The following is an 11,336-nucleotide window of genomic DNA, read 5'->3' as shown; positions in this document are numbered from 1 at the left end:
TATTCTGGCAAAATCTGTCTAGCCCCCAACCTATGAACACATAATTAGTGCATCAAGAGGCTCTGTATAATACTCGGCTTTTCTTGCAACAGACACAGATGTTATATTACCAGCTGAGCCCTGCAGCAAATATCAGAGATCAGGTCTTTCATAACCAGAATGAGATATTGGGTCATAACCGGTCTTTCTGGACAATTTGGAGCCTGAGGCTAAGAGATAAAGAAGATCTAATAACAATTTACCACTTAACTAGCAAGTGAAGAAATGGGACATGATAACCTTAACCTGAACAGGGTAATTTTGGAGGAATCTTCGTATTGTTGATGTACGATCTCTTCTGTATCATGACTGCTCAAAAAACTTAAGCCAAGAAAATTCTACATACATCCAATTCAACATCAATAGATGTTTCACAGATTTGTTTGTTTGATTGATTAGCTGTCCAGTTCAAAGTACATGTCTTTGGCTTTTAAGCATAAAGTCCACTTTTTGACTCACTTCAAAAGATGAGGTAAATTTCATATTACAATTTTGTTAAGTAAACCTATTTTCAGGTCTGGTCTGAGTGTAAAACTATATTTCCCATATGATTACATATTATTTTTAATAACATCTGCTGCTCCTTTGAAGTTAATAAAATACACATATTTAGCCTGAAGGGGGGCTTTGGGTAGATTAAATATGAATTAACTAATCAGGATTATGATGCAGGTTTAGTTAGACTTTCATCATGCTTTAACAAGGTCACCATAAAAATGCCTATGTTTTCAATAGTTTACAGATTTATGAAAAATCTGTAGTTTTTAAAAAACAACAGTACTTTCAACTTTAGTTGCATATAGATATCTAAGATGTGACATTTAAAATTCTATGCAGAAATGCACTTTCACAGAGTTAAAAATATATGTATCCCAATAATTGAGATCAGTAACTGTAATTCTCTAGGTTATAATGAATTGTGAATTTGGTTTTGTTTAATTTTTGATCACTGCCCAGCATGCCTTTAGTAGATAGCAATCATAAATGTAAGCTAAATAAATAAATATATTCAAAAGGGATACACTGAAGATCTTTTGCTACTCTGAGATTCCAGTTACAACAGTGAGATAAAATATAAACCAACTGCATTTATTACGATCAGCTGACATTCATCTCTGATCTTGAAAAAAAAATTAAATACATGGCAAGGAACATATTATTACTTGGGGAAGAAGTCCTTCTGTATAATTTTGTACTTAGGCTATCCAGGATCAAGTATCAAGGAAAATATATATATTAACTTAACTAGAATACAGTGGCATAGTTAAATGATTGTTCTCTGAAAATGCAAAAAAAGTAATAATAATAATAGCCGCATAAGTTATTTAATTAGGAAATTCTTCCATTCCAATAGCTATACAATGTATCATCTGTATCAACCTTCTCCAACTCTGCATATTTTCAACTAAGTTATGTTTGAATCAGGAAGAGCAAATGAACTTAGACTATTCATGATAAAAATCTGTTACGTACAATAATCAACTGATTTTAAGAAGGCCTTTATAAATGCTGTTGCATTTTACTAATTGTGGTATGTCATTGATTTAAATAATTTATATAGCTGTCCAGCTCACAACAATGAGTCTGGATAGTGTACACAGCGTAAACTATAGCTACAAGCAATGATCCCTGCCAGATGACTATAATAACTTCTGAAACTTTGTGAGTATTCTGTAAGCAAGCTTTCAGTAGTGATTGTTTACATAGGAAAGACAAATAGTCAATATTAATATACGAATAGAATGAATAAATGTATGCGAAAAGTTATCAACCATAAACCAGGTAATTATAAATTGAATATTTACAATAAAAGCCAATTTTTCTTTGCCTATTAGCTGTTTCATAAAAATGTTATTTTTCAGACTTTCATCTTTTTGCTCAGAACTATTTCTAAAGCTGACTTTATATTTTGCCTTTAGTGTGCCTTGTATGAGTTCCCCAGTGCTTCATAAACTACAACAATATTCATCCTACTCAGAGGTGGGGTTTACATAAGTTTACCACCGATTCGCCGTACATGCGCCCACTCACTTTGTGAGCATGCGTGCCTTTCGTGCGTGTGTTTTGCTTGCACATGCGGCTTGCATGCATCCGTGTGGCTTAAAAAACATGGCTAAATAGGACGACGTAGACCTGGGATGTGTGGGCAAGACTACCGGTTCGCCCGAATCGGTCCAAACAGTCTGAATAACACATCTGATCCTAGTGTGTATCATCCATGGGGAAACTTCACACTGGCCTATTAATCTGGCTTCCATCAGTATCATGGCATCAGGCTATATAGTCTGAATGATCACTTCCCTGTTTCTCAAGTTCTTGATTGGACTAGCCATTTTAAAAAGCCAAATAAAGAAATAATCCTCTATGTCACAGCCACAAAGAGGGACAATCCCACTTAAGAGGCATAATAGCCTCTCTTGCAAATTATCACAAAGGGTAAAAATGGTATATGTATCCTCATTCCCTTTTTGTAGGGAAACCAATGAATAAATGAAGCAGGAAGCCTTTAGCTACTGTGTTGCTAAGTGTTACTTGGCAGAGGCAAAGTTTTGAAACAATAGTGTCTTTATTACCAAGGGACTGAATAAATAATAACACTCTCGACCACAGAAAAGCTATTTTTTTTCCTTCATTCTGCAAACCTCGCAAACAAAACAGCTCAGGACTCCAAACATTTAGGCTAAGACTCCTCAAAAGTGGGGAATCTCCTTTTTTGCTGGATTTTTAAATCAACAAAAAAATAGCTTTTAGCCATCTTCTCAAAGAGTATATGGAAGCTGTTGTCAGCATAATTAGAGAATATCAGAATGGGGAAAGCTGGTTTGGCCTCAGATTCTTTGCTTTACATATCCATTCATTTGTAAAAACAATGGGTTATTGGATGTCTATGGAGATTCTCAATCATCCAGGTCATGATTGTCCCAAGGGTGTTTTTTCAAAAGTTTTGAAGGCGGTTCTTGCATGAAAAGCTAAACATCTTCAAAGAAAAAACCAAAGGAAGTCTGTTGTTTTGAAAAAGCATCTTTGGGACAATAGACTACTGGAACAAACTGTACATGGATGAGACCATATGTACATACACACACTATATATTGATGAGAGACACATGCATACACACAAAGACACATATTCCTTTTCTCAATTCTTTGAGACGAAACAAAAAGTAAAATCTTCTTCTTGGCTTCTGTATTTGAATTTAAAACCCATCAATAAAATTGAAATTATTCAGAATAGGCAATTTTTTTTTAAAGGATGGGGATATTTTTATTGTGTCTTGGCAAAGTTTCAGATGTCAGAGAGATGCATGAGTTGTGGTCTGAACAATAGAACACAAATCATGTATATTTATTTAATCCCTCAAATGGGAAAGATAATTACTATATCTAATCAAGTGGCTTCTTTATGTGGTGCCAGATACTTCAGCTGGCACTCTGACACAGTTTCCATCATTGTATCTATGGGAGAACCAACATAAAGTAGTGATTAAGGCAGCAGGCTAGAAACCAGAAGATTGTGAGTTTTAGTCCTGCCTGAGGTAAAAAGCCAGTTTGGTAACCTTGGGCCATACCCTCTCTCTCAGCCTTAGGAAGAAGGTGGCAAGGGCAAATTTCTTCTGAAAAATCCTTACCAAGAAAATTACAGGGACTAGTCCAGGCAATTACCAGAGGGCAGAACAAGAATCCATGCATGGAAACTAATGAAGGAGATAAGCAACCTGGAATTGAGGATAAACTTCCTAACAGTGTGGACAATTAATCAATGGAACAGCTTGCCTTCAGAAATTGTGGCTGCTTTATCACTGGAGGTTTTTAAGAAGGAACTTAATGGTAATGGTAATGTCTGAAATGGTATAGAATCTCCTGCTTGAGCAGAAGTAGGCTGAATTAGAAGACCTCCAAGGTCCCTTCCAGCTCTAGTCTGATTTTAAATGATTCTTGGTATCAGGAGTTAACACTGACTCAAAGATGCACACTAAAAGACTTTACATCAATATTCTCCCTAAAGCTAGAGAATTACAAGAAATTAAGAATTTCCCCCAAAAGAAAGGGAGCATAGTTGATTAAAATACGTATACAGAGATTAAATACCTTCTTTCGAGTTATCCTAGCTTTCCTAATGGTTACACAAGATATGTAGCTCTGTCTGGATTTCCCTATAATCTACCAGTAAAGCAGGACATATGACACTTGCAAATGTCTAGCAAGAGGAAAGATGATTTCATGTTAAATTACTTAAAACAAGCATTCCTACCCCCTGCTCTTTGGAGCATAGCTAGTTTGGATACATTTCCTATATCCAATCTCAAGCTTGACTCTCCCATTAAATAACATGTGAAAAACAAAAATATTGTTGGTCATCAGAGAACAAGTATTTGCAGTAATATCAACATACTATTGCTTATTACAATTATTTGCAGGCTGCCTGATTCACAGGACTTTCTTTGGAGAGGGTGAATGAAGCCTGTTAAAATTCATAAACATTAAATGGAAGGGGGAGGCATATTTGCAATTCATGTTACTGCAGTGCATACAAATACTACATTCACATCAGAGGTGGTATTCAGCCGGTTTGCTCCAGTTCGGGCAAACTGGTAGTGGCAGCTGCAGGAGGTTCCACCCACTTGCCCCAATGTAATGCGCAAGCACTGCACATGTGCAGATGTGTGGCACATGTGAGCATGCACGAGTGTGTGTTCCCATTTGCGAACTGGTAGGGAAGGTAAGTGAATCCCACCACTGATACACATGCAAGCATACATATGCTTTTTACCCGAACAGAATGAAATGTCTGGTAAAGTGAAATCAGTCCATGTGCCAAATAACTTTATATTGCATACTTTTAACTATAGCATCACTCTTCTAATAATTTTTACAGGACAGTTTGACTGAAACCTGATCCTTCTCAGTTCTCAATCTGCTGTAAAAAAGTGCAAATTCATTAAGCATACTTAAGGCAGATGAATGTGGTTGTTGCGTAATAAGTACAAAAAGAGACAACAGGCACTCAGGGTGAATTAGTCCTTACAATTAGTTGCACAGACAAATATGCAAGTACGCCAGTAATGAATAACAGATGATTTGCAGGAGGAATCAACGAATGAAAGAGGAGAAACAAAAAAATCCCAGGAAAATTGTAAAACGGTCTTGAAATAAAGTAATAGGTTGGAATACCTTGGGAAAAGGAAAGGATGGGTGAGAAAAAGTCAGAATGGAAATCTGGATAAAGTTGAGTTGAGTTGAGTTGAGTTTATTAGTCTTGTATGCCGCTCACTCCCGGAGGACTCTGGGCGGCTTACAATAGAAAGGGGAAAGGGGATAAATAAGACAAACAACAATTTAAAATACAACAACATTCATACATAAACAAAAGAACTGAAAGATATTTAGAAGAGAATGGGAGTGATGATAAATAAATAAATTGAATTGGGAGAGTGTCATATCATATAACCATGGAAAAGAAAGCCTGACCTGCAACAAGATATCAATCAGTGGCAAGAGGTATATTTCTATCAACCTGTATTTTCAGCTCTCACAAAGATGCTATTCTATTAAAAAGGCTGTGGATTGTGCAACTAACTGCAAGTGTCACCATCTTGAAAAGAGACCTGTCAAATCCATTGTTCATCTTCCCCAGCAGGACTTTACATGAGCAAACCCCAATGATTATGACTTTCAAAAACCTCTTTGCTCATGGTGCAAAACTCCCTATCCTTTCTATTGCAAGAATCTATATATTGAAAGCAAAGGTGGGTTCCTAGCAGTTCGGACCGGTTTGGCCAAGTAGGTAATAACTCGGCTGGCCATGCCCCCTAACCGAGTCTATCAGCGGCGCTGTAAGCAGCGCCATCTTGTTTTTTGCTTCTACATATGAGCAGACACATTTTTTTAACCTACTGCACATGCGGTGTAGCACGCATGAAGCACACACATGCCCAAAGCGTGTCCCTGAGCGAACCGGCAGTAGAAGAAGCCAGAACTCATCCTAACTCAGGTCGATGTAAAACCATATGCCAAGAGTTCCTCATTTTGAGTTGGCAATTGTGTTTTGAGCCATGTTAAAACACAACGTTAGTTCCAACCTCAGTCATTTTTACCATAAGCTGACTGTCACTCCTTATTCCATAAAACACAAAGCAACTCTTTGTTTATCTTTTCCATTTTGAAGCACCTTGGTGGTTCAAACCTCAAAGCAGTAAGCATTAATGTTAGGGCTATGCCATATTTCTGATTCAAAGGCACAAAATGATTTAGAGCAGGCAGAGTTGCTCAGGGATCACCCGGAAAAAGCAATTGCATCTTGTGTGAGAATTGTGTAGCTGACTGCCATGCCAACCTGGGGCACAATAATGTGGCTAAAGCACCTTTTTGCCTTTGAATCTAAAGTGCTGTTTCACAACATCTGAGTTAGATGATAGATAGGTAGATAGATAGGTAGGTAGGTAGGTAGGTAGGTAGGTAGGTAGGTAGGTAGGTAGATAGATAGATAGATAGATAGATAGATAGATAGATAGATAGATAGATAGATAGATAGATAGAGATAGAGATAGAGATAGAGATAGAGATAGAGATATAGAGATAGAGATATAGAGACAGACAGACAGACAGACAGACAGACAGACAGACAGACAGAATATATATATATTCATTCTATAAAACAAACTAGGCGTTTCACTATTTGAATTTAATCAAGAGATAAACATGACCTACCAGTATCTTTTTGTGTGGGGGGGGGGCTGCATCCCCATGATATTACCATCATCTCATCCCAAGCCCTTGCTGAAACAGCTTAAGTTATTAATAGCTGAATCATGCTAAGATGGTGTTTTTCCCCCTTAAGTTGACAACATCCATTTCAGCTGCAAGATCTGTATTATCTATTATGATTCACCACCCGTTATATCAGAGGTGTGAGCAAGTAACCAATAATGGCCCAGCTGCTTCTGACCATTTCAGGCTGATTCGTGCCTTGCCTTCCTTTCTGGTCAGTTTTGTCTGCCTTCATTCCTCTGCTCTTGTCTCCTAAAGAGCTGGATGCAGCAGGACTGTGCCAGACATCTATTAAAACTACATAATAGGGCCAGGCTTATTGGAAGAGCTTCAAGTTTGTTTCCACTGCCACTTTAGCAGTGGAATAACTGGAAGCTGGAATATAGCAAGCCATAACCCCTCCACAATGACTCCTGAATAAGAAATAGAAGAGTCTTGGACTCACACATTGTTGAACTGATTAAAAAAAGGAGAGGCTCAAGAGAAAAAAAATCTTAAAAGTTATTCTCATGATTTGAAATCCCAATTGTTTTTGTTTGTTTCTGATGTTATTCAATTCAGACTATGATAGAACAGGAGAAGGGAGGAAGGAAACCTAGAGAGGATGAAGAGAATCCTGCAGCTAATCCCATTGTTGTTGACATATTGTTTATCCATAATCAGGGCTGCACCATTCAGCATGGAGTCAAAACAAACAGAACAGGAGACAGCAGATTTTATACCTACGTATTTTTCTGCCCTCATAAGGATACAGTTACACAGAACTGTACATTTTCGTCATTGGATTTAAGTTGGTCTGCAAATTCCTCTTTCAAATTAGTTTAATTTCAGGCTGCTCAGAAGTATCTTCTGCCCAAAACCATTCCAAAACACTGTGATTATGTTAGAAGTTGCATTCAACCGTCCTCCAGTGAAAAGGAGAGAAAGGAGCCATGTAGAGGAGGTTCATTGATGCTGAGCCAATTTTCGGTTGGCAATCATAGCTTGGAATTGCCAGTGCTATTCAAGTCTCAAATGGCTGAACAATCATTTTACTCACAATAGCACAACCTGTTTCATGCTGGTTAAACAGTTTGTACCATCCATACTAGAACATATTTTCTAAATGCTTAGCTTCAAGTACTGCAATGGTTTTTTAAAATATATAAATGTCCTTAACAATGTTTTGACAACTGCCCATGCACTGTTTTTTTCCTCCCAAATTATATTTAATTTTAACATAATACGTGAGATTTCCCCCCTTTATTTTGTTTGATTTCTTCAGGATAGACAAAGTTTTTGTGCCTGACTGGTGACGTTTTCTGCAGTCTCAAGACATGATTAAATAATCATAATTCACTGAATATAACCTACATGATTGCATTTGGTTATTAGTACCATCAATGGAATATAATTCATGAGTTATTTTACACACTTACCATGTTTTAAATGGGATTTCAAAGCAACACATTTAGTCTCCATTCAAACTGCAAGAATGTTTATTGCATAGAAGACAATGTTGCAACAAATCCCATTCATATGTTCCAATGTGTATCAAATATATGGTCATAAAATTTTGAAGGGGTTATAAAAATGGAATTATAGCTGTTACATGAATATTAAAGTAACAGCATTTTACTTTTTAAAAGGGTATAATTCAATAGGCAATTCTCTAATACATGCTGCATCCCTCCACTGCTGACCTGATTTAAGTGGAAACATTAAAAGCAGTCTCCCAGTTGATTTTGTTCCAAGTCTTAATAGTTTCTTAAATGATAAAGCATCTGTAAAAAGCTAAGTCAAACACTTTTAAGAAAAAAAAACCCACTAAATGTCAGATATACTGGTGGAAGGGTTACTATTAAGATTGATGTAATTTCACCTCGTGTGGCCCCACACAATTACTATTCCCTAAGCTATGCAGCATTCCTTAAATAGTGGAATTACTTATGTAACACCAGAACTGGCTTATTTACATTTCCCTGTATAGAAGATGCATTAACTATATCAAAGTGTTTCTTGCCTAAAGGACTTTTGAGACCTATGGAGCCAAAGAACATCCATCACAGGCGAAGGGCCCACTTACAGATGCTGCTACTTTATCTTTTATTTCCCAATTAGCACCTGATTTACTGTATAAAAGGTAGTGAAAAGCAAGGAAAAAGGGAAGCCAAATAGAATGTCTGAAATCAGAAAAATGAAAGCTTTACCTCATGGTCTTTTGCCAAATTCACCACAGACATGGTGTGGCTTTCAATGATGATAAACCGAAATGGATCTCAGTCGGCCCTGAGAAGATTAACTTAATTATCCCCCCAACTCTGACTTTAAGCTACAGAGAATGAATGGAAAACAAAGTCATAACATCTGGATCTCTTGTGGTTTGATGATTGCTACTTCTGTGTTGAGGGCATGCCTTTAATTTTAAATATTTTGTCTGACTTTGAATCTAATGTTTTCCAGGATGGTTCAGAATAAAACATATCCAAATCACAGCTAAAGTTCCCATGAAGTAACAACTCTTAATGTAGTTAAAATTCAGAAATCACAATGTTAATGTTGGCAAATTAATGTTGCTACCATTTCTGCCTCAGTGATGTAGCAGTATGATGATATTTCTCATACAGGAAATCCTTGACTTACAACCAAAATTTATGTTGCTAAGTGAAACAGTTAATGAATTTTGCCCCGTTTTATGACATATCTTGGCATTTGTTAAGTGAGTCACTGCAGTTGTTAAGCTAGTGACATGGCTGTTAAGTGAATCTGGCTTCCCCATTGACTTTACTTGACAGAAGGTTGCAAAAGATGATCACATGACCAGGGACACTGCAACCATCATAAACATGAATCAGTTGCCAAGACCCTGAATTTTGATCACATGACCCTGGGGATGTTCTAGTCATAAGTCCCTTTTTTCAGTGATGTTGTAATGTTAAATGTTCTAAAATGAACCATTGTAATTCGAGAGCTACCTGTAATTGGTCATTTTAAACATTCATTGAGTTGTGAAGGGGCATAATTTATTTTTATTAGATTGGTTGGGAAGTTCATTTCATTTATGACATTCTTTCCAGACGTGTAGCCATTTCCACAATTTTTCTTCAACTTTGTTTCTCATCAGTAGAAAACTTGGGAACATATCAAGGACCACTACTGTATACTGTAGCTTTTCACACAGTGACACATCTGGACTGCAATACTCCTGACAGACACTAGATAGCACCAGAGACAAATAGAGATTCTAAATTTTAGTTTGCACTGCTGGTTGTTTGAAGTTTTTCAGCCAAAACGTGGTAGCCGCAAAATTATGTCTTTTGGTGTGTATGTATCTTCAGCTGTATTTTAAAGAATTTTAATTCCACTCGGGTAGAACAGCTTTGGTAAATCCCCTGAACTGTTCCTAGGTTTTGTAAGGTTTCATAAGGTTTTTATAAAAGGAAATTATAAAACATTTTTATTCAAAAAAAATATTTTATTCCTTTATTTGATTGTTTGCAGATTGAAAGCTGCGTATAATTTTACATTTTGTGGTTAAAACAAAATCAGAAAATATATCCAAAGGGTTTTTTTTGAACACATATTCTGATGATATTGCAGTACACAGGAACATGGCCTTTCTAAGTATTGATGGAATTTAATTTGTGTTAACATTGTTGCCTTTTCCCCCCCTTTCAACTTTTTGTTGAGAAAGAGTTACCATTTTTACATAGCTTCTGGTTATTGCTTTGACCTGAAATATTGCTCTGGAAGCAATGAAAATCATATAAACCAACCCTTGCACGATTCAGCCATCAAAGGCCACTTGTTTAGCTGATGGCTTCACTAAAACCATACAAGTGAATAATAAAATGAATAATATTCCCGTACTTTACAACCTCAGCATCCTGGGGAAGATAAGGCAATTCCATTATGCTTGGTCTTGAAAGAACTTGCTTCTCCTGAATTAAACAAACCTCTCCAGATAATGTAATTGTAAAGTGTTTGCAAATTCAGAATAAGCGGACTAAAAATCCCCCAAAGTACTATTTTACACATAGATTCTTATAAGGTTTCCCACACATATGGAAAATAGTATATATTATAGTAATTTATGGCTATAAATTAATACATTAAAAACCAAGTCATCTATAGTTCAAATGCAAACAATGCAAAAACATAATACATATGATTTTATATATAACTCAATTTTTTAATTCCTCCTTTGCTCCAGTTCAATCTTGCTTGAAAGAAATAAGTGGTTTTCCATGCACAGTTATCTTTTTGTCGTTGTTAAATGCACCAAACTGGATTCAAACCGCTTACAGTACATAGTTTTCTTCCTTAAAATATCCCTACACTATAAAGTCTAGCAACAAGAAAACTTTCCTATCCGCGCCAATTTCAAGCTCATCTTCATTTAGAAATCTCAATTTACTTTATCTTAAATAATAATAACGTTGCGGTCAGATGCATATTTTTTTGCCACATTCCCAGGCAATAGACTTTATCACCTTAAGGTAGATATCATGTTATCATTTCTGGATTTGTCTATTTCTCAATGTACTCTAG

The sequence above is a fragment of the Thamnophis elegans genome, chromosome 2 (assembly GCF_009769535.1).
Source record: "Thamnophis elegans isolate rThaEle1 chromosome 2, rThaEle1.pri, whole genome shotgun sequence".
Taxonomy (NCBI): domain Eukaryota; kingdom Metazoa; phylum Chordata; class Lepidosauria; order Squamata; family Colubridae; genus Thamnophis; species Thamnophis elegans.
The sequence above is the reverse complement of the archived record's forward strand: the minus strand, read 5'-3'. Positions refer to the sequence as shown.